Below are 17,150 nucleotides of genomic sequence, written 5' to 3'. Positions count from 1 at the left end.
AAACCACAGCTGGCAGCGGTGGGATTCGAACCCACGCCCCCAGAGAGACTGGAGCCTAAATCCAGCACCTTAGACCACTCGGCCACGCTACCAGGTTGATAGTTTCTTTCCATTCCTTTTCCCGCCTTCCACCTTCGGAAATAAGGCAACGCTACACACTAAGCCCTTTTCAATGAGTAAAACTGGCTGTTTCCATCCTTTTGCCTACTTATTGCTTTCCACTGTTATTTCAATGAGTAAAACTGGCTGTTTCCATCCTTTTGCCTACTTATTGCTTTCCACTGTTATTTTATTCAAGCGATTTTTCCTGTTTTGAAGTAACTTCACTGTGATTGTAAACTATTGACGTCCCTGCTTCAACACGGTGCATCTGTAAGGAAGGAGCCGAGGCCGTGACAGCTTTCAGCACCGACTTGGCTAAATTGCAAGGAATGTAAAAGCGGCTGAATTTGGACGTTCACGCAGCATCACTTTGCGCAGCCACAGCAGTCTTCCTAAAAGCATCTACTGGCAGCGGTGGGATTCGAACCCACGCCCCCGAAGAGACTGGAGCCTTAATCCAGCGCCTTGGACCACTCGGCCACGCTACCAGGTTGATAGTTTCTTTCCATTCCTTTTTCCGCCTTCCACCTTCCGGAAATAGAGGCAACGCTACCACACTAAGCCCTTTTCAATGAGTAAAACTGGCTGTTTCCATCCTTTTGCCTACTTATTGCTTTCCACTGTTATTTTTTCAATGAGTAAAACTGGCTGTTTCCATCCTTTTGCCTACTTATTGCTTTCCACTGTTATTTTATTCAAGCGATTTTTCCTGTTTTGAAGTAACTTCACTGTGATTGTAAACTATTGACGTCCCTGCTTCAACACGGTGCATCTGTAAGGAAGGAGCAGAGGCCGTGACAGGCTTTCAGCACCGACTTGGCTAAATTGCAAGGAATGTAAAAGCGGCTGAATTTGGACGTTCACGCAGCATCACTTTGCGCAGCAGCAGTCTTCCAAAAGCATCTACTGGCAGCGGTGGGATTCGAACCCACGCCCCCGAAGAGACTGGAGCCTTAATCCAGCGCCTTGGACCGCTCGGCCACGCTACCCTGCACTCCTGCGCTCTCCGGCTCGCTAACGACCGGTGGAAAGGCCTCCCTGATGCTGACTAGGGCGAAAAGCTGCATTCTAATCCTGTTTTTCGTAAAACAAACCTGATCCCTAGCAGGTTAGGGCTTGCGGCAATGTTGCTGTCACAGCAAGTCTGAGGCGAGTTCTGAAGAACAGATCAACACAGGATTGACTAAAATCGTCAGCAATGAAACTTTCAGTAGTCACTTAACCACAGAGAGAACAGTGCCCCGGGAGCAGGACTCAGTCTGACTGCTTTAGCAGAAAGGAGATAGGCTGAGCACCTGGCCGCTGAAAGGCAAAGTGTACTCTCACCACGTTTTCAGAACCTTCATCGAGTACACACAGGGCCTCTGTAATTAAAACCACAGCTGGCAGCGGTGGGATTCGAACCCACGCCCCCAGAGAGACTGGAGCCTAAATCCAGCGCCTTAGACCACTCGGCCACGCTACCAGGTTGATAGTTTCTTTCCATTCCTTTTTCCGCCTTCCACCTTCCGGAAATAGAGGCAACGCTACCACACTAAGCCCTTTTCAATGAGTAAAACTGGCTGTTTCCATCCTTTTGCCTACTTATTGCTTTCCACTGTTATTTTTTTCAATGAGTAAAACTGGCTGTTTCCATCCTTTTGCCTACTTATTGCTTTCCACTGTTATTTTATTCAAGCGATTTTTCCTGTTTTGAAGTAACTTCACTGTGATTGTAAACTATTGACGTCCCTGCTTCAACACGGTGCATCTGTAAGGAAGGAGCAGAGGCCGTGACAGGCTTTCAGCACCGACTTGGCTAAATTGCAAGGAATGTAAAAGCGGCTGAATTTGGACGTTCACGCAGCATCACTTTGCGCAGCCTTCCAAAAGCATCTACTGGCAGCGGTGGGATTCGAACCCACGCCCCCGAAGAGACTGGAGCCTTAATCCAGCGCCTTGGACCGCTCGGCCACGCTACCCTGCACTCCTGCGCTCTCCGGCTCGCTACGACCGGTGGAAAGGCCTCCCTGATGCTGACTAGGGCGAAAAGCTGCATTCTAATCCTGTTTTTCGTAAAACAAACCTGATCCCTAGCAGGTTAGGGCTTGCGGCAATGTTGCTGTCACAGCAAGTCTGAGGCGAGTTCTGAAGAACAGATCAACACAGGATTGACTAAAATCGTCAGCAATGAAACTTTCAGTAGTCACTTAACCACAGAGAACAGTGCCCCGGGAGCAGGACTCAGTCTGACTGCTTTAGCAGAAAGGAGATAGGCTGAGCACCTGGCCGCTGAAAGGCAAAGTGTACTCTCACCACGTTTTCAGAACCTTCATCGAGTACACACAGGGCCTCTGTAATTAAAACCACAGCTGGCAGCGGTGGGATTCGAACCCACGCCCCCAGAGAGACTGGAGCCTAAATCCAGCGCCTTAGACCACTCGGCCACGCTACCAGGTTGATAGTTTCTTTCCATTCCTTTTTCCGCCTTCCACCTTCCGGAAATAGAGGCAACGCTACCACACTAAGCCCTTTTCAATGAGTAAAACTGGCTGTTTCCATCCTTTTGCCTACTTATTGCTTTCCACTGTTATTTTTTTCAATGAGTAAAACTGGCTGTTTCCATCCTTTTGCCTACTTATTGCTTTCCACTGTTATTTTATTCAAGCGATTTTTCCTGTTTTGAAGTAACTTCACTGTGATTGTAAACTATTGACGTCCCTGCTTCAACACGGTGCATCTGTAAGGAAGGAGCAGAGGCCGTGACAGGCTTTCAGCACCGACTTGGCTAAATTGCAAGGAATGTAAAAGCGGCTGAATTTGGACGTTCACGCAGCATCACTTTGCGCAGCCTTCCAAAAGCATCTACTGGCAGCGGTGGGATTCGAACCCACGCCCCCGAAGAGACTGGAGCCTTAATCCAGCGCCTTGGACCGCTCGGCCACGCTACCCTGCACTCCTGCGCTCTCCGGCTCGCTACGACCGGTGGAAAGGCCTCCCTGATGCTGACTAGGGCGAAAAGCTGCATTCTAATCCTGTTTTTCGTAAAACAAACCTGATCCCTAGCAGGTTAGGGCTTGCGGCAATGTTGCTGTCACAGCAAGTCTGAGGCGAGTTCTGAAGAACAGATCAACACAGGATTGACTAAAATCGTCAGCAATGAAACTTTCAGTAGTCACTTAACCACAGAGAACAGTGCCCCGGGAGCAGGACTCAGTCTGACTGCTTTAGCAGAAAGGAGATAGGCTGAGCACCTGGCCGCTGAAAGGCAAAGTGTACTCTCACCACGTTTTCAGAACCTTCATCGAGTACACACAGGGCCTCTGTAATTAAAACCACAGCTGGCAGCGGTGGGATTCGAACCCACGCCCCCAGAGAGACTGGAGCCTAAATCCAGCGCCTTAGACCACTCGGCCACGCTACCAGGTTGATAGTTTCTTTCCATTCCTTTTTCCGCCTTCCACCTTCCGGAAATAGAGGCAACGCTACCACACTAAGCCCTTTTCAATGAGTAAAACTGGCTGTTTCCATCCTTTTGCCTACTTATTGCTTTCCACTGTTATTTTTTTCAATGAGTAAAACTGGCTGTTTCCATCCTTTTGCCTACTTATTGCTTTCCACTGTTATTTTATTCAAGCGATTTTTCCTGTTTTGAAGTAACTTCACTGTGATTGTAAACTATTGACGTCCCTGCTTCAACACGGTGCATCTGTAAGGAAGGAGCAGAGGCCGTGACAGGCTTTCAGCACCGACTTGGCTAAATTGCAAGGAATGTAAAAGCGGCTGAATTTGGACGTTCACGCAGCATCACTTTGCGCGCAGCCTTCCAAAAGCATCTACTGGCAGCGGTGGGATTCGAACCCACGCCCCCGAAGAGACTGGAGCCTTAATCCAGCGCCTTGGACCGCTCGGCCACGCTACCCTGCACTCCTGCGCTCTCCGGCTCGCTAAGACCGGTGGAAAGGCCTCCCTGATGCTGACTAGGGCGAAAAGCTGCATTCTAATCCTGTTTTTCGTAAAACAAACCTGATCCCTAGCAGGTTAGGGCTTGCGGCAATGTTGCTGTCACAGCAAGTCTGAGGCGAGTTCTGAAGAACAGATCAACACAGGATTGACTAAAATCGTCAGCAATGAAACTTTCAGTAGTCACTTAACCACAGAGAACAGTGCCCCGGGAGCAGGACTCAGTCTGACTGCTTTAGCAGAAAGGAGATAGGCTGAGCACCTGGCCGCTGAAAGGCAAAGTGTACTCTCACCACGTTTTCAGAACCTTCATCGAGTACACACAGGGCCTCTGTAATTAAAACCACAGCTGGCAGCGGTGGGATTCGAACCCACGCCCCCAGAGAGACTGGAGCCTAAATCCAGCGCCTTAGACCACTCGGCCACGCTACCAGGTTGATAGTTTCTTTCCATTCCTTTTTCCGCCTTCCACCTTCCGGAAATAGAGGCAACGCTACCACACTAAGCCCTTTTCAATGAGTAAAACTGGCTGTTTCCATCCTTTTGCCTACTTATTGCTTTCCACTGTTATTTTTTTCAATGAGTAAAACTGGCTGTTTCCATCCTTTTGCCTACTTATTGCTTTCCACTGTTATTTTATTCAAGCGATTTTTCCTGTTTTGAAGTAACTTCACTGTGATTGTAAACTATTGACGTCCCTGCTTCAACACGGTGCATCTGTAAGGAAGGAGCAGAGGCCGTGACAGGCTTTCAGCACCGACTTGGCTAAATTGCAAGGAATGTAAAAGCGGCTGAATTTGGACGTTCACGCAGCATCACTTTGCGCAGCCTTCCAAAAGCATCTACTGGCAGCGGTGGGATTCGAACCCACGCCCCCGAAGAGACTGGAGCCTTAATCCAGCGCCTTGGACCGCTCGGCCACGCTACCCTGCACTCCTGCGCTCTCCGGCTCGCTAGACCGGTGGAAAGGCCTCCCTGATGCTGACTAGGGCGAAAAGCTGCATTCTAATCCTGTTTTTCGTAAAACAAACCTGATCCCTAGCAGGTTAGGGCTTGCGGCAATGTTGCTGTCACAGCAAGTCTGAGGCGAGTTCTGAAGAACAGATCAACACAGGATTGACTAAAATCGTCAGCAATGAAACTTTCAGTAGTCACTTAACCACAGAGAACAGTGCCCGGGAGCAGGACTCAGTCTGACTGCTTTAGCAGAAAGGAGATAGGCTGAGCACCTGGCCGCTGAAAGGCAAAGTGTACTCTCACCACGTTTTCAGAACCTTCATCGAGTACACACAGGGCCTCTGTAATTAAAACCAGAGCTGGCAGCGGTGGGATTCGAACCCACGCCCCCAGAGAGACTGGAGCCTAAATCCAGCGCCTTAGACCACTCGGCCACGCTACCAGGTTGATAGTTTCTTTCCATTCCTTTTTCCGCCTTCCACCTTCCGGAAATAGAGGCAACGCTACCACACTAAGCCCTTTTCAATGAGTAAAACTGGCTGTTTCCATCCTTTTGCCTACTTATTGCTTTCCACTGTTATTTTTTTCCTGGCCACCTGGCCGCTGAAGGCAAAGTGTACTTCACCACGTTTTCAGAACCTTCATCGAGTACACACAGGGATCTGTAATTAAAACCACAGCTGGCAGCGGTGGATTCGAAACCCACGCCCCAGAGAGACTGAGCCTAAATCCAGCACCTTAGACCACTCGGCCACGCTACCAGGTTGATAGTTCTTCCATCCTTTTTCCGCCTTCCACCTTCCGGAAATAGAGGCAACGCTACCACACTAAGCCCTTTTCATGAGTAAAACTGGCTGTTTCCGTCCTTTGCCTACTTATTGCTTTCCACTGTTATTTTTTAATCCTGAGTAAAACTGGCTGTTTCCATCCTTTTGCCTACTTATTGCTTTCCACTTTATTTTATTCAAGCGATTTTTCCTGTTTTGAGTCTCACTGTGATTGACTATTGACGTCCCTGCTTCAACACGGTGCATCGAAGGAAGGAGCCGAGGCCGTGACAGGCTTTCAGCACCGCTGGCTAAATTGCAAGGAATGTAAAAGCGGCTGAATTTGACGTTCACGCAGCATCACTTTGCGCAGCCACAGCAGTCTTCCTAAAAGCACTACTGGCAGCGGTGGGATTCGAACCCACGCCCCCGAAGAGACTGGAGCCTTAATCCAGCGCCTTAGACCACTCGGCCACGCTACCAGGTTGATAGTTTCTTTCCATTCCTTTTTCCGCCTTCCACCTTCCGGAAATAGAGGCAACGCTACCACACTAAGCCCTTTTCAATGAGTAAAACTGGCTGTTTCCATCCTTTTGCCTACTTATTGCTTTCCACTGTTATTTTTTTCAATGAGTAAAACTGGCTGTTTCCATCCTTTTGCCTACTTATTGCTTTCCACTGTTATTTTATTCAAGCGATTTTTCCTGTTTTGAAGTAACTTCACTGTGATTGTAAACTATTGACGTCCCTGCTTCAACACGGTGCATCTGTAAGGAAGGAGCAGAGGCCGTGACAGGCTTTCAGCACCGACTTGGCTAAATTGCAAGGAATGTAAAAGCGGCTGAATTTGGACGTTCACGCAGCATCACTTTGCGCAGCAGCCTTCCAAAAGCATCTACTGGCAGCGGTGGGATTCGAACCCACGCCCCCGAAGAGACTGGAGCCTTAATCCAGCGCCTTGGACCGCTCGGCCACGCTACCCTGCACTCCTGCGCTCTCCGGCTCGCGACCGGTGGAAAGGCCTCCCTGATGCTGACTAGGGCGAAAAGCTGCATTCTAATCCTGTTTTTCGTAAAACAAACCTGATCCCTAGCAGGTTAGGGCTTGCGGCAATGTTGCTGTCACAGCAAGTCTGAGGCGAGTTCTGAAGAACAGATCAACACAGGATTGACTAAAATCGTCAGCAATGAAACTTTCAGTAGTCACTTAACCACAGAGAACAGTGCCCCGGGAGCAGGACTCAGTCTGACTGCTTTAGCAGAAAGGAGATAGGCTGAGCACCTGGCCGCTGAAAGGCAAAGTGTACTCTCACCACGTTTTCAGAACCTTCATCGAGTACACACAGGGCCTCTGTAATTAAAACCACAGCTGGCAGCGGTGGGATTCGAACCCACGCCCCCAGAGAGACTGGAGCCTAAATCCAGCGCCTTAGACCACTCGGCCACGCTACCAGGTTGATAGTTTCTTTCCATTCCTTTTTCCGCCTTCCACCTTCCGGAAATAGAGGCAACGCTACCACACTAAGCCCTTTTCAATGAGTAAAACTGGCTGTTTCCATCCTTTTGCCTACTTATTGCTTTCCACTGTTATTTTTTTCAATGAGTAAAACTGGCTGTTTCCATCCTTTTGCCTACTTATTGCTTTCCACTGTTATTTTATTCAAGCGATTTTTCCTGTTTTGAAGTAACTTCACTGTGATTGTAAACTATTGACGTCCCTGCTTCAACACGGTGCATCTGTAAGGAAGGAGCAGAGGCCGTGACAGGCTTTCAGCACCGACTTGGCTAAATTGCAAGGAATGTAAAAGCGGCTGAATTTGGACGTTCACGCAGCATCACTTTGCGCAGCCTTCCAAAAGCATCTACTGGCAGCGGTGGGATTCGAACCCACGCCCCCGAAGAGACTGGAGCCTTAATCCAGCGCCTTGGACCGCTCGGCCACGCTACCCTGCACTCCTGCGCTCTCCGGCTCGCTACGACCGGTGGAAAGGCCTCCCTGATGCTGACTAGGGCGAAAAGCTGCATTCTAATCCTGTTTTTCGTAAAACAAACCTGATCCCTAGCAGGTTAGGGCTTGCGGCAATGTTGCTGTCACAGCAAGTCTGAGGCGAGTTCTGAAGAACAGATCAACACAGGATTGACTAAAATCGTCAGCAATGAAACTTTCAGTAGTCACTTAACCACAGAGAACAGTGCCCCGGGAGCAGGACTCAGTCTGACTGCTTTAGCAGAAAGGAGATAGGCTGAGCACCTGGCCGCTGAAAGGCAAAGTGTACTCTCACCACGTTTTCAGAACCTTCATCGAGTACACACAGGGCCTCTGTAATTAAAACCACAGCTGGCAGCGGTGGGATTCGAACCCACGCCCCCAGAGAGACTGGAGCCTAAATCCAGCGCCTTAGACCACTCGGCCACGCTACCAGGTTGATAGTTTCTTTCCATTCCTTTTTCCGCCTTCCACCTTCCGGAAATAGAGGCAACGCTACCACACTAAGCCCTTTTCAATGAGTAAAACTGGCTGTTTCCATCCTTTTGCCTACTTATTGCTTTCCACTGTTATTTTTTTCAATGAGTAAAACTGGCTGTTTCCATCCTTTTGCCTACTTATTGCTTTCCACTGTTATTTTATTCAAGCGATTTTTCCTGTTTTGAAGTAACTTCACTGTGATTGTAAACTATTGACGTCCCTGCTTCAACACGGTGCATCTGTAAGGAAGGAGCAGAGGCCGTGACAGGCTTTCAGCACCGACTTGGCTAAATTGCAAGGAATGTAAAAGCGGCTGAATTTGGACGTTCACGCAGCATCACTTTGCGCAGCCTTCCAAAAGCATCTACTGGCAGCGGTGGGATTCGAACCCACGCCCCCGAAGAGACTGGAGCCTTAATCCAGCGCCTTGGACCGCTCGGCCACGCTACCCTGCACTCCTGCGCTCTCCGGCTCGCTACGACCGGTGGAAAGGCCTCCCTGATGCTGACTAGGGCGAAAAGCTGCATTCTAATCCTGTTTTTCGTAAAACAAACCTGATCCCTAGCAGGTTAGGGCTTGCGGCAATGTTGCTGTCACAGCAAGTCTGAGGCGAGTTCTGAAGAACAGATCAACACAGGATTGACTAAAATCGTCAGCAATGAAACTTTCAGTAGTCACTTAACCACAGAGAACAGTGCCCCGGGAGCAGGACTCAGTCTGACTGCTTTAGCAGAAAGGAGATAGGCTGAGCACCTGGCCGCTGAAAGGCAAAGTGTACTCTCACCACGTTTTCAGAACCTTCATCGAGTACACACAGGGCCTCTGTAATTAAAACCACAGCTGGCAGCGGTGGGATTCGAACCCACGCCCCCAGAGAGACTGGAGCCTAAATCCAGCGCCTTAGACCACTCGGCCACGCTACCAGGTTGATAGTTTCTTTCCATTCCTTTTTCCGCCTTCCACCTTCCGGAAATAGAGGCAACGCTACCACACTAAGCCCTTTTCAATGAGTAAAACTGGCTGTTTCCATCCTTTTGCCTACTTATTGCTTTCCACTGTTATTTTTTTCAATGAGTAAAACTGGCTGTTTCCATCCTTTTGCCTACTTATTGCTTTCCACTGTTATTTTATTCAAGCGATTTTTCCTGTTTTGAAGTAACTTCACTGTGATTGTAAACTATTGACGTCCCTGCTTCAACACGGTGCATCTGTAAGGAAGGAGCAGAGGCCGTGACAGGCTTTCAGCACCGACTTGGCTAAATTGCAAGGAATGTAAAAGCGGCTGAATTTGGACGTTCACGCAGCATCACTTTGCGCAGCCTTCCAAAAGCATCTACTGGCAGCGGTGGGATTCGAACCCACGCCCCCGAAGAGACTGGAGCCTTAATCCAGCGCCTTGGACCGCTCGGCCACGCTACCCTGCACTCCTGCGCTCTCCGGCTCGCTACGACCGGTGGAAAGGCCTCCCTGATGCTGACTAGGGCGAAAAGCTGCATTCTAATCCTGTTTTTCGTAAAACAAACCTGATCCCTAGCAGGTTAGGGCTTGCGGCAATGTTGCTGTCACAGCAAGTCTGAGGCGAGTTCTGAAGAACAGATCAACACAGGATTGACTAAAATCGTCAGCAATGAAACTTTCAGTAGTCACTTAACCACAGAGAACAGTGCCCCGGGAGCAGGACTCAGTCTGACTGCTTTAGCAGAAAGGAGATAGGCTGAGCACCTGGCCGCTGAAAGGCAAAGTGTACTCTCACCACGTTTTCAGAACCTTCATCGAGTACACACAGGGCCTCTGTAATTAAAACCACAGCTGGCAGCGGTGGGATTCGAACCCACGCCCCCAGAGAGACTGGAGCCTAAATCCAGCGCCTTAGACCACTCGGCCACGCTACCAGGTTGATAGTTTCTTTCCATTCCTTTTTCCGCCTTCCACCTTCCGGAAATAGAGGCAACGCTACCACACTAAGCCCTTTTCAATGAGTAAAACTGGCTGTTTCCATCCTTTTGCCTACTTATTGCTTTCCACTGTTATTTTTTTCAATGAGTAAAACTGGCTGTTTCCATCCTTTTGCCTACTTATTGCTTTCCACTGTTATTTTATTCAAGCGATTTTTCCTGTTTTGAAGTAACTTCACTGTGATTGTAAACTATTGACGTCCCTGCTTCAACACGGTGCATCTGTAAGGAAGGAGCAGAGGCCGTGACAGGCTTTCAGCACCGACTTGGCTAAATTGCAAGGAATGTAAAAGCGGCTGAATTTGGACGTTCACGCAGCATCACTTTGCGCAGCCTTCCAAAAGCATCTACTGGCAGCGGTGGGATTCGAACCCACGCCCCCGAAGAGACTGGAGCCTTAATCCAGCGCCTTGGACCGCTCGGCCACGCTACCCTGCACTCCTGCGCTCTCCGGCTCGCTACGACCGGTGGAAAGGCCTCCCTGATGCTGACTAGGGCGAAAAGCTGCATTCTAATCCTGTTTTTCGTAAAACAAACCTGATCCCTAGCAGGTTAGGGCTTGCGGCAATGTTGCTGTCACAGCAAGTCTGAGGCGAGTTCTGAAGAACAGATCAACACAGGATTGACTAAAATCGTCAGCAATGAAACCTTTCAGTAGTTCACTTAACCACAGAGAAGCAGTGCCCCGGGAGCAGGACTCAGTCTGACTGCTTTAGCAGAAAGGAGATAGGCTGAGCACCTGGCCGCTGAAAGGCAAAGTGTACTCTCACCACGTTTTCAGAACCTTCATCGAGTACACACAGGGCCTCTGTAATTAAAACCAAAGCTGGCAGCGGTGGGATTCGAACCCACGCCCCCAGAGAGACTGGAGCCTAAATCCGCGCCTTAGACCACTCGGCCACCGCTACCAGGTTGATAGTTTTCCTTTCCATTCCTTTTTCCGCCTTCCAGCCTACCGGAAATAGAGGCAACGCTACCCACTAAGCCCTTTCAATGAGTAAAACTGGCTGTTTCCAATCCTTTTGCCTACTTATTGCTTTCCACTGTTATTTTTTTCAATGACCGGTGGAAAGGCCTGTCTGATGCTGACTAGGGCGAAAAGCTGCATTCTAATCCTGTTTTTTCGTAAAACAAACTGATCCTAGCAGGTTAGGGCTTGCGGCAATGTTGCTGTCAACAGCAAGTCTGAGGCGAGTTCTGAAGACAGATCAACACAGGATTGACTAAAATCGTCAGCAATGAAACTTTCAGTAGTCACTTAACCACAGAGAACAGTGCCCCGGGAGCAGGACTCAGCTGACTGCTTTAGCAGAAAGGAGATAGGCTGAGCACCTGGCGCTGAAAGGCAAAGTGTACTCTCACCACGTTTTCAGAACCTTCATCGAGTACACACAGGCCTCTGTAATTAAAACCACAGCTGGCAGCGGTGGATTCGAACCCACGCCCCCAGAGAGACTGGAGCCTAAATCCAGCGCCTTAGACCACTCGGCCACGCTACAGGTTGATAGTTTCTTTCCATTCCTTTTCAGCCTCCACTTCCGGAAATAGAGGCAACGCTACCACACTAAGCCCTTTTCAATGAGTAAAACTGGCTGTTTCCATCCTTTTGCCTACTTATTGCTTTCCACTGTTATTTTTTTCAATGAGTAAAACTGGCTGTTTCCATCCTTTTGCCTACTTATTGCTTTCCACTGTTATTTTTTCAATGAGTAAAAACTGGCTGTTTCCATCCTTTTGCCTACTTATTGCTTTCCACTGTTATTTTATTCAAGCGATTTTTCCTGTTTTGAAGTAACTTCACTGTGATTGTAAACTATTGACGTCCCTGCTTCAACACGGTGCATCTGTAAGGAAGGAGCAGAGGCCGTGACAGGCTTTCAGCACCGACTTGGCTAAATTGCAAGGAATGTAAAAGCGGCTGAATTTGGACGTTCACGCAGCATCACTTTGCGCAGCCTTCCAAAAGCATCTACTGGCAGCGGTGGGATTCGAACCCACGCCCCCGAAGAGACTGGAGCCTTAATCCAGCGCCTTGGACCGCTCGGCCACGCTACCCTGCACTCCTGCGCTCTCCGGCTCGCTACGACCGGTGGAAAGGCCTCCCTGATGCTGACTAGGGCGAAAAGCTGCATTCTAATCCTGTTTTTCGTAAAACAAACCTGATCCCTAGCAGGTTAGGGCTTGCGGCAATGTTGCTGTCACAGCAAGTCTGAGGCGAGTTCTGAAGAACAGATCAACACAGGATTGACTAAAATCGTCAGCAATGAAACTTTCAGTAGTCACTTAACCACAGAGAACAGTGCCCCGGGAGCAGGACTCAGTCTGACTGCTTTAGCAGAAAGGAGATAGGCTGAGCACCTGGCCGCTGAAAGGCAAAGTGTACTCTCACCACGTTTTCAGAACCTTCATCGAGTACACACAGGGCCTCTGTAATTAAAACCACAGCTGGCAGCGGTGGGATTCGAACCCACGCCCCCAGAGAGACTGGAGCCTAAATCCAGCGCCTTAGACCACTCGGCCACGCTACCAGGTGATAGTTTTCTTTCCATTCCTTTTTCCCGCCTTCCACCTTCCGGAAATAGAGGCAACCGCTACCACACTAAAGCCCTTTTCAATGAGTAAAACTGGCTGTTTCCATCCTTTTGCCTACTTATTGCTTTCCACTGTTATTTTTTTCAATGAGTAAAACTGGCTGTTTCCATCCTTTTGCCCTACTTATTGCTTTCCACTGTTATTTTTATTTCAAGCGATTTTTTCCTGTTTTGAAGTAACTTCACTGTGATTGTAAACTATTGACGTCCCTGCTTCAACACGGTGCATTCTGTAAGGAAGGAGCAGAGGCCGTGACAGGCTTTCAGCACCGACTTGGCTAATTGCAAGGAATGTAAAAAGCGGCTGAATTTGGACGTTCACGCAGCATCACTTTGCGCAGCCTTCCAAAAGCATTCTACTGGCAGCGGTGGGATTCGAACCCACGCCCCCGAAGAGACTGGAGCCTTTAATCCAGCGCCTTGGACCGCTCGGCCACGCTACCCTGCACTCCTGCGCTCTCCGGCTCGCTACGACCGGTGGAAAGGCCTCCCTGATGCTGACTAGGGCGAAAAGCTGCATTCTAATCCTGGTTTTTCGTAAAAACAAACCTGATCCCTAGCAGGTTAGGGCTTGCGGCAATGTTGCTGTCACAGCAAGTCTGAGGCGAGTTCTGAAGAACAGATCAACACAGGATTGACTAAAATCGTCAGCAATGAAACTTTCAGTAGTCACTTAACCACAGAGAAACAGTGCCCCCGGGAGCAGGACTCAGTCTGACTGCTTTAGCAGAAAGGAGATAGGCTGAGCACCTGGCAGTCTGAAAGGCAAAGTGTACTCTCACCACGTTTTCAGAACCTTCATCGAGTACACACAGGGCCTCTGTAATTAAAACCACAGCTGGCAGCGGTGGGATTCGAACCCACGCCCCCAGAGAGACTGGAGCCTAAATCCAGCGCCTTAGACCACTCGGCCACGCTACCAGGTTGATAGTTTCTTTTCCATTCCTTTTTCCGCCTTCCACCTTCCGAAATAGAGGCAACGCTACCATCCACTAAGCCCTTTTCAATGAGTAAAACTGGCTGTTCCATCCTTTTGCCTACTTATTGCTTTCCACTGTTATTTTTTCAATGAGTAAAACTGGCTGTTTCCATCCTTTTGCCTACTTATTGCTTTCCACTGTTATTTATTCAAGCGATTTTTCCTGTTTTGAAGTAAACTTCACTGTGATTGTAAACTATTGACGTCCCTGCTCAACACGGTCATCTGTAAGGAAGGAGCAGAGGCCGTGACAGGCTTTCAGCACCGACTTGGCTAAATTGCAAGGAATGTAAAAGCGGTGAATTTGGACGTTCACGCAGCATCACTTTGCGCAGCCTTCCAAAAGCATCTACTGGCAGCGGTGGGATTCGAACCCACGCCCCCGAAGAGACTGGAGCCTTAATCCAGCGCCTTGGACCGCTCGGCCACGCTACCCCTGCACTCCTGCGCTCGTCCGGCTCGCTACGACCGGTGGAAAGGCCTCCCTGATGCTGACTAGGGCGAAAAGCTGCATTCTAATCCTGTTTTTCGTAAAACAAACCTGATCCCTAGCAGGTTAGGGCTTGCGGCAATGTTGCTGTCACAGCAAGTCTGAGGCGAGTTCTGAAGAACAGATCAACACAGGATTGACTAAAATCGTCAGCAATGAAACTTTCAGTAGTCACTTAACCACAGAGAACAGTGCCCCGGGAGCAGGACTCAGTCTGACTGCTTTAGCAGAAAGGAGATAGGCTGAGCACCTGGCCGCTGAAAGGCAAAGTGTACTCTCACCACGTTTTCAGAACCTTCATCGAGTACACACAGGGCCTCTGTAATTAAAACCACAGCTGGCAGCGGTGGGATTCGAACCCACGCCCCCAGAGAGACTGGAGCCTAAATCCAGCGCCTTAGACCACTCGGCCACGCTACCAGGTTGATAGTTTCTTTCCATTCCTTTTTCCGCCTTCCACCTTCCGGAAATAGAGGCAACGCTACCCACACTAAGCCCTTTTCAATGAGTAAAAACTGGCTGTTTCCATCCTTTTGCCTACTTATTGCTTTCCACTGTTATTTTTTTCAAGTGATAAAACTGGCTGTTTCCATCCTTTTGCCTACTTATTGCTTTCCCACTGTTATTTTATTCAAGCGATTTTTCCTGTTTTGAAGTAACTTCAACTGTGATTGTAAACTATGACGTCCCTGCTTCAACACGGTGCATCTGTAAGGAAGGAGCAGAGGCCGTGACAGGCTTTCAGCACCGACTTGGCTAAATTGCAAGGAATGTAAAAGCGGCTGAATATTGGACGTTCACGCAGCATCCACTTTGCGCAGCCTTCCAAAAGCATCTACTGGCAGCGGTGGGATTCGAACCACGCCCCCGAAGAGACTGGAGCCTTAATCCAGCGCCTTGGACCGCTCGGCCACGCTACCTGCACTCCTGCGCTCTCCGGCTCGCTACGACCGGTGGAAAGGCCTCCCTGATGCTGACTAGGGCGAAAAGCTGCATTCTAATCCTGTTTTTCGTAAAACAAACCTGATCCCTAGCAGGTTAGGGCTTGCGGCAATGTTGCTGTCACAGCAAGTCTGAGGCGAGTTCTGAAGAACAGATCAACACAGGATTGACTAAAATCGTCAGCAATGAAACTTTCAGTAGTCACTTAACCACAGAGAACAGTGCCCCGGGAGCAGGACTCAGTCTGACTGCTTTAGCAGAAAGGAGATAGGCTGAGCACCTGGCCGCTGAAAGGCAAAGTGTACTCTCACCACGTTTTCAGAACCTTCATCGAGTACACACAGGGCCTCTGTAATTAAAACCACAGCTGGCAGCGGTGGGATTCGAACCCACGCCCCCAGAGAGACTGGAGCCTAAATCCAGCGCCTTAGACCACTCGGCCACGCTACCAGGTTGATAGTTTCTTTCCATTCCTTTTTCCGCCTTCCACCTTCCGGAAATAGAGGCAACGCTACCACACTAAGCCCTTTTCAATGAGTAAAACTGGCTGTTTCCATCCTTTTGCCTACTTATTGCTTTCCACTGTTATTTTTTTCAATGAGTAAAACTGGCTGTTTCCATCCTTTTGCCTACTTATTGCTTTCCACTGTTATTTTATTCAAGCGATTTTTCCTGTTTTGAAGTAACTTCACTGTGATTGTAAACTATTGACGTCCCTGCTTCAACACGGTGCATCTGTAAGGAAGGAGCAGAGGCCGTGACAGGCTTTCAGCACCGACTTGGCTAAATTGCAAGGAATGTAAAAGCGGCTGAATTTGGACGTTCACGCAGCATCACTTTGCGCAGCCTTCCAAAAGCATCTACTGGCAGCGGTGGGATTCGAACCCACGCCCCCGAAGAGACTGGAGCCTTAATCCAGCGCCTTGGACCGCTCGGCCACGCTACCCTGCACTCCTGCGCTCTCCGGCTCGCTACGACCGGTGGAAAGGCCTCCCTGATGCTGACTAGGGCGAAAAGCTGCATTCTAATCCTGTTTTTCGTAAAACACAACCCCTGATCCCTAGCAGGTTAGGGCTTGCGGCAATGTTGCTGTCACAGCAAGTCTGAGGCGAGTTCTGAAGAACAGATCAACACAGGATTGACTAAAATCGTCAGCAATGAAACTTTCAGTAGTCACTTAACCACAGAGAACAGTGCCCCGGGAGCAGGACTCAGTCTGACTGCTTTAGCAGAAAGGAGAATAGGCTGAGCACCTGGCCGCTGAAAGGCAAAGTGTACTCTCACCACGTTTTCAGAACCTTCATCGAGTACACACAGGCCTCTGTAATTAAAACCACAGCTGGCAGCGGTGGGATTCGAACCCACGCCCCCCAGAGAGACTGGAGCCTAAATCCAGCGCCTGTAGACCACTCGGCCACGCTACCAGGTTGATAGTTTCTTTCCATTCCTTTTTCCGCCTTCCACCTTCCGGAATAGAGGCAACGCTACCCACACTAAGCCCTTTTCAATGAGTAAAACTGGCTGTTTCGCATCCTTTTGCCTACTTATTGCTTTCCACTGTTATTTTTTTCAATGAGTAAAACTGGCTGTTTCCATCCTTTTGCCTACTTATTGCTTTCCACTGTTATTTTATTCAAGCGATTTTTCCTGTTTTGAAGTAACTTCACTGTGATTGTAAACTATTGACGTCCCTGCTTCAACACGGTGCATCTGTAAGGAAGGAGCAGAGGCCGTGACAGGCTTTCAGCACCGACTTGGCTAAATTGCAAGGAATGTAAAAGCGGCTGAATTTGGACGTTCACGCAGCATCACTTTGCGCAGCCTTCCAAAAGCATCTACTGGCAGCGGTGGGATTCGAACCCACGCCCCCGAAGAGACTGGAGCCTTAATCCAGCGCCTTGGACCGCTCGGCCACGCTACCCTGCACTCCTGCGCTCTCCGGCTCGCTACGACCGGTGG

General features: G+C 49.3%; 32 non-coding genes across 32 annotated transcripts; all 32 read right to left on the bottom strand.

Annotated features, from left to right (window-relative positions):
- Window positions 1–10: 10 nt before the first annotated feature.
- Window positions 11–92, bottom strand: trnal-uag (transfer RNA leucine (anticodon UAG)). Its single transcript has one exon. It is a non-coding gene; the product is annotated as a tRNA-Leu (tRNA).
- Window positions 93–508: 416 nt separating this feature from the next.
- trnal-aag (transfer RNA leucine (anticodon AAG)) lies at window positions 509–590 on the bottom strand. The gene has a single exon. It is a non-coding gene; the product is annotated as a tRNA-Leu (tRNA).
- Window positions 591–1,009: 419 nt separating this feature from the next.
- trnal-aag (transfer RNA leucine (anticodon AAG)) lies at window positions 1,010–1,091 on the bottom strand. Its single transcript has one exon. It is a non-coding gene; the product is annotated as a tRNA-Leu (tRNA).
- Window positions 1,092–1,485: 394 nt separating this feature from the next.
- On the bottom strand, window positions 1,486–1,567 carry trnal-uag (transfer RNA leucine (anticodon UAG)). Its single transcript has one exon. It is a non-coding gene; the product is annotated as a tRNA-Leu (tRNA).
- A 414-nt stretch (window positions 1,568–1,981) lies between these two features.
- Window positions 1,982–2,063, bottom strand: trnal-aag (transfer RNA leucine (anticodon AAG)). The gene has a single exon. It is a non-coding gene; the product is annotated as a tRNA-Leu (tRNA).
- Window positions 2,064–2,454: 391 nt separating this feature from the next.
- On the bottom strand, window positions 2,455–2,536 carry trnal-uag (transfer RNA leucine (anticodon UAG)). Its single transcript has one exon. It is a non-coding gene; the product is annotated as a tRNA-Leu (tRNA).
- Window positions 2,537–2,950: 414 nt separating this feature from the next.
- On the bottom strand, window positions 2,951–3,032 carry trnal-aag (transfer RNA leucine (anticodon AAG)). Its single transcript has one exon. It is a non-coding gene; the product is annotated as a tRNA-Leu (tRNA).
- A 391-nt stretch (window positions 3,033–3,423) lies between these two features.
- Window positions 3,424–3,505, bottom strand: trnal-uag (transfer RNA leucine (anticodon UAG)). The gene has a single exon. It is a non-coding gene; the product is annotated as a tRNA-Leu (tRNA).
- Window positions 3,506–3,921: 416 nt separating this feature from the next.
- trnal-aag (transfer RNA leucine (anticodon AAG)) lies at window positions 3,922–4,003 on the bottom strand. The gene has a single exon. It is a non-coding gene; the product is annotated as a tRNA-Leu (tRNA).
- A 391-nt stretch (window positions 4,004–4,394) lies between these two features.
- trnal-uag (transfer RNA leucine (anticodon UAG)) lies at window positions 4,395–4,476 on the bottom strand. The gene has a single exon. It is a non-coding gene; the product is annotated as a tRNA-Leu (tRNA).
- Window positions 4,477–4,890: 414 nt separating this feature from the next.
- trnal-aag (transfer RNA leucine (anticodon AAG)) lies at window positions 4,891–4,972 on the bottom strand. The gene has a single exon. It is a non-coding gene; the product is annotated as a tRNA-Leu (tRNA).
- Window positions 4,973–5,361: 389 nt separating this feature from the next.
- trnal-uag (transfer RNA leucine (anticodon UAG)) lies at window positions 5,362–5,443 on the bottom strand. Its single transcript has one exon. It is a non-coding gene; the product is annotated as a tRNA-Leu (tRNA).
- Window positions 5,444–6,168: 725 nt separating this feature from the next.
- trnal-aag (transfer RNA leucine (anticodon AAG)) lies at window positions 6,169–6,250 on the bottom strand. Its single transcript has one exon. It is a non-coding gene; the product is annotated as a tRNA-Leu (tRNA).
- A 417-nt stretch (window positions 6,251–6,667) lies between these two features.
- Window positions 6,668–6,749, bottom strand: trnal-aag (transfer RNA leucine (anticodon AAG)). Its single transcript has one exon. It is a non-coding gene; the product is annotated as a tRNA-Leu (tRNA).
- A 388-nt stretch (window positions 6,750–7,137) lies between these two features.
- Window positions 7,138–7,219, bottom strand: trnal-uag (transfer RNA leucine (anticodon UAG)). Its single transcript has one exon. It is a non-coding gene; the product is annotated as a tRNA-Leu (tRNA).
- A 414-nt stretch (window positions 7,220–7,633) lies between these two features.
- Window positions 7,634–7,715, bottom strand: trnal-aag (transfer RNA leucine (anticodon AAG)). The gene has a single exon. It is a non-coding gene; the product is annotated as a tRNA-Leu (tRNA).
- A 391-nt stretch (window positions 7,716–8,106) lies between these two features.
- trnal-uag (transfer RNA leucine (anticodon UAG)) lies at window positions 8,107–8,188 on the bottom strand. Its single transcript has one exon. It is a non-coding gene; the product is annotated as a tRNA-Leu (tRNA).
- Window positions 8,189–8,602: 414 nt separating this feature from the next.
- trnal-aag (transfer RNA leucine (anticodon AAG)) lies at window positions 8,603–8,684 on the bottom strand. The gene has a single exon. It is a non-coding gene; the product is annotated as a tRNA-Leu (tRNA).
- Window positions 8,685–9,075: 391 nt separating this feature from the next.
- On the bottom strand, window positions 9,076–9,157 carry trnal-uag (transfer RNA leucine (anticodon UAG)). Its single transcript has one exon. It is a non-coding gene; the product is annotated as a tRNA-Leu (tRNA).
- A 414-nt stretch (window positions 9,158–9,571) lies between these two features.
- Window positions 9,572–9,653, bottom strand: trnal-aag (transfer RNA leucine (anticodon AAG)). Its single transcript has one exon. It is a non-coding gene; the product is annotated as a tRNA-Leu (tRNA).
- Window positions 9,654–10,044: 391 nt separating this feature from the next.
- trnal-uag (transfer RNA leucine (anticodon UAG)) lies at window positions 10,045–10,126 on the bottom strand. The gene has a single exon. It is a non-coding gene; the product is annotated as a tRNA-Leu (tRNA).
- A 414-nt stretch (window positions 10,127–10,540) lies between these two features.
- On the bottom strand, window positions 10,541–10,622 carry trnal-aag (transfer RNA leucine (anticodon AAG)). Its single transcript has one exon. It is a non-coding gene; the product is annotated as a tRNA-Leu (tRNA).
- Window positions 10,623–12,162: 1,540 nt separating this feature from the next.
- On the bottom strand, window positions 12,163–12,244 carry trnal-aag (transfer RNA leucine (anticodon AAG)). Its single transcript has one exon. It is a non-coding gene; the product is annotated as a tRNA-Leu (tRNA).
- A 391-nt stretch (window positions 12,245–12,635) lies between these two features.
- trnal-uag (transfer RNA leucine (anticodon UAG)) lies at window positions 12,636–12,717 on the bottom strand. Its single transcript has one exon. It is a non-coding gene; the product is annotated as a tRNA-Leu (tRNA).
- A 423-nt stretch (window positions 12,718–13,140) lies between these two features.
- trnaf-aaa (transfer RNA phenylalanine (anticodon AAA)) lies at window positions 13,141–13,223 on the bottom strand. Its single transcript has one exon. It is a non-coding gene; the product is annotated as a tRNA-Phe (tRNA).
- Window positions 13,224–13,619: 396 nt separating this feature from the next.
- trnal-uag (transfer RNA leucine (anticodon UAG)) lies at window positions 13,620–13,701 on the bottom strand. Its single transcript has one exon. It is a non-coding gene; the product is annotated as a tRNA-Leu (tRNA).
- Window positions 13,702–14,112: 411 nt separating this feature from the next.
- On the bottom strand, window positions 14,113–14,194 carry trnal-aag (transfer RNA leucine (anticodon AAG)). The gene has a single exon. It is a non-coding gene; the product is annotated as a tRNA-Leu (tRNA).
- A 393-nt stretch (window positions 14,195–14,587) lies between these two features.
- trnal-uag (transfer RNA leucine (anticodon UAG)) lies at window positions 14,588–14,669 on the bottom strand. Its single transcript has one exon. It is a non-coding gene; the product is annotated as a tRNA-Leu (tRNA).
- An 890-nt stretch (window positions 14,670–15,559) lies between these two features.
- Window positions 15,560–15,641, bottom strand: trnal-uag (transfer RNA leucine (anticodon UAG)). Its single transcript has one exon. It is a non-coding gene; the product is annotated as a tRNA-Leu (tRNA).
- A 414-nt stretch (window positions 15,642–16,055) lies between these two features.
- On the bottom strand, window positions 16,056–16,137 carry trnal-aag (transfer RNA leucine (anticodon AAG)). Its single transcript has one exon. It is a non-coding gene; the product is annotated as a tRNA-Leu (tRNA).
- A 394-nt stretch (window positions 16,138–16,531) lies between these two features.
- trnal-uag (transfer RNA leucine (anticodon UAG)) lies at window positions 16,532–16,615 on the bottom strand. Its single transcript has one exon. It is a non-coding gene; the product is annotated as a tRNA-Leu (tRNA).
- Window positions 16,616–17,030: 415 nt separating this feature from the next.
- trnal-aag (transfer RNA leucine (anticodon AAG)) lies at window positions 17,031–17,112 on the bottom strand. Its single transcript has one exon. It is a non-coding gene; the product is annotated as a tRNA-Leu (tRNA).
- Between the last annotated feature and the right edge of the window lie 38 nt (window positions 17,113–17,150).

The sequence above is a fragment of the Carassius auratus genome, unplaced genomic scaffold (assembly GCF_003368295.1).
Source record: "Carassius auratus strain Wakin unplaced genomic scaffold, ASM336829v1 scaf_tig00217355, whole genome shotgun sequence".
Taxonomy (NCBI): domain Eukaryota; kingdom Metazoa; phylum Chordata; class Actinopteri; order Cypriniformes; family Cyprinidae; genus Carassius; species Carassius auratus.
This window is presented reverse-complemented; position numbering and strand designations above follow the sequence as displayed.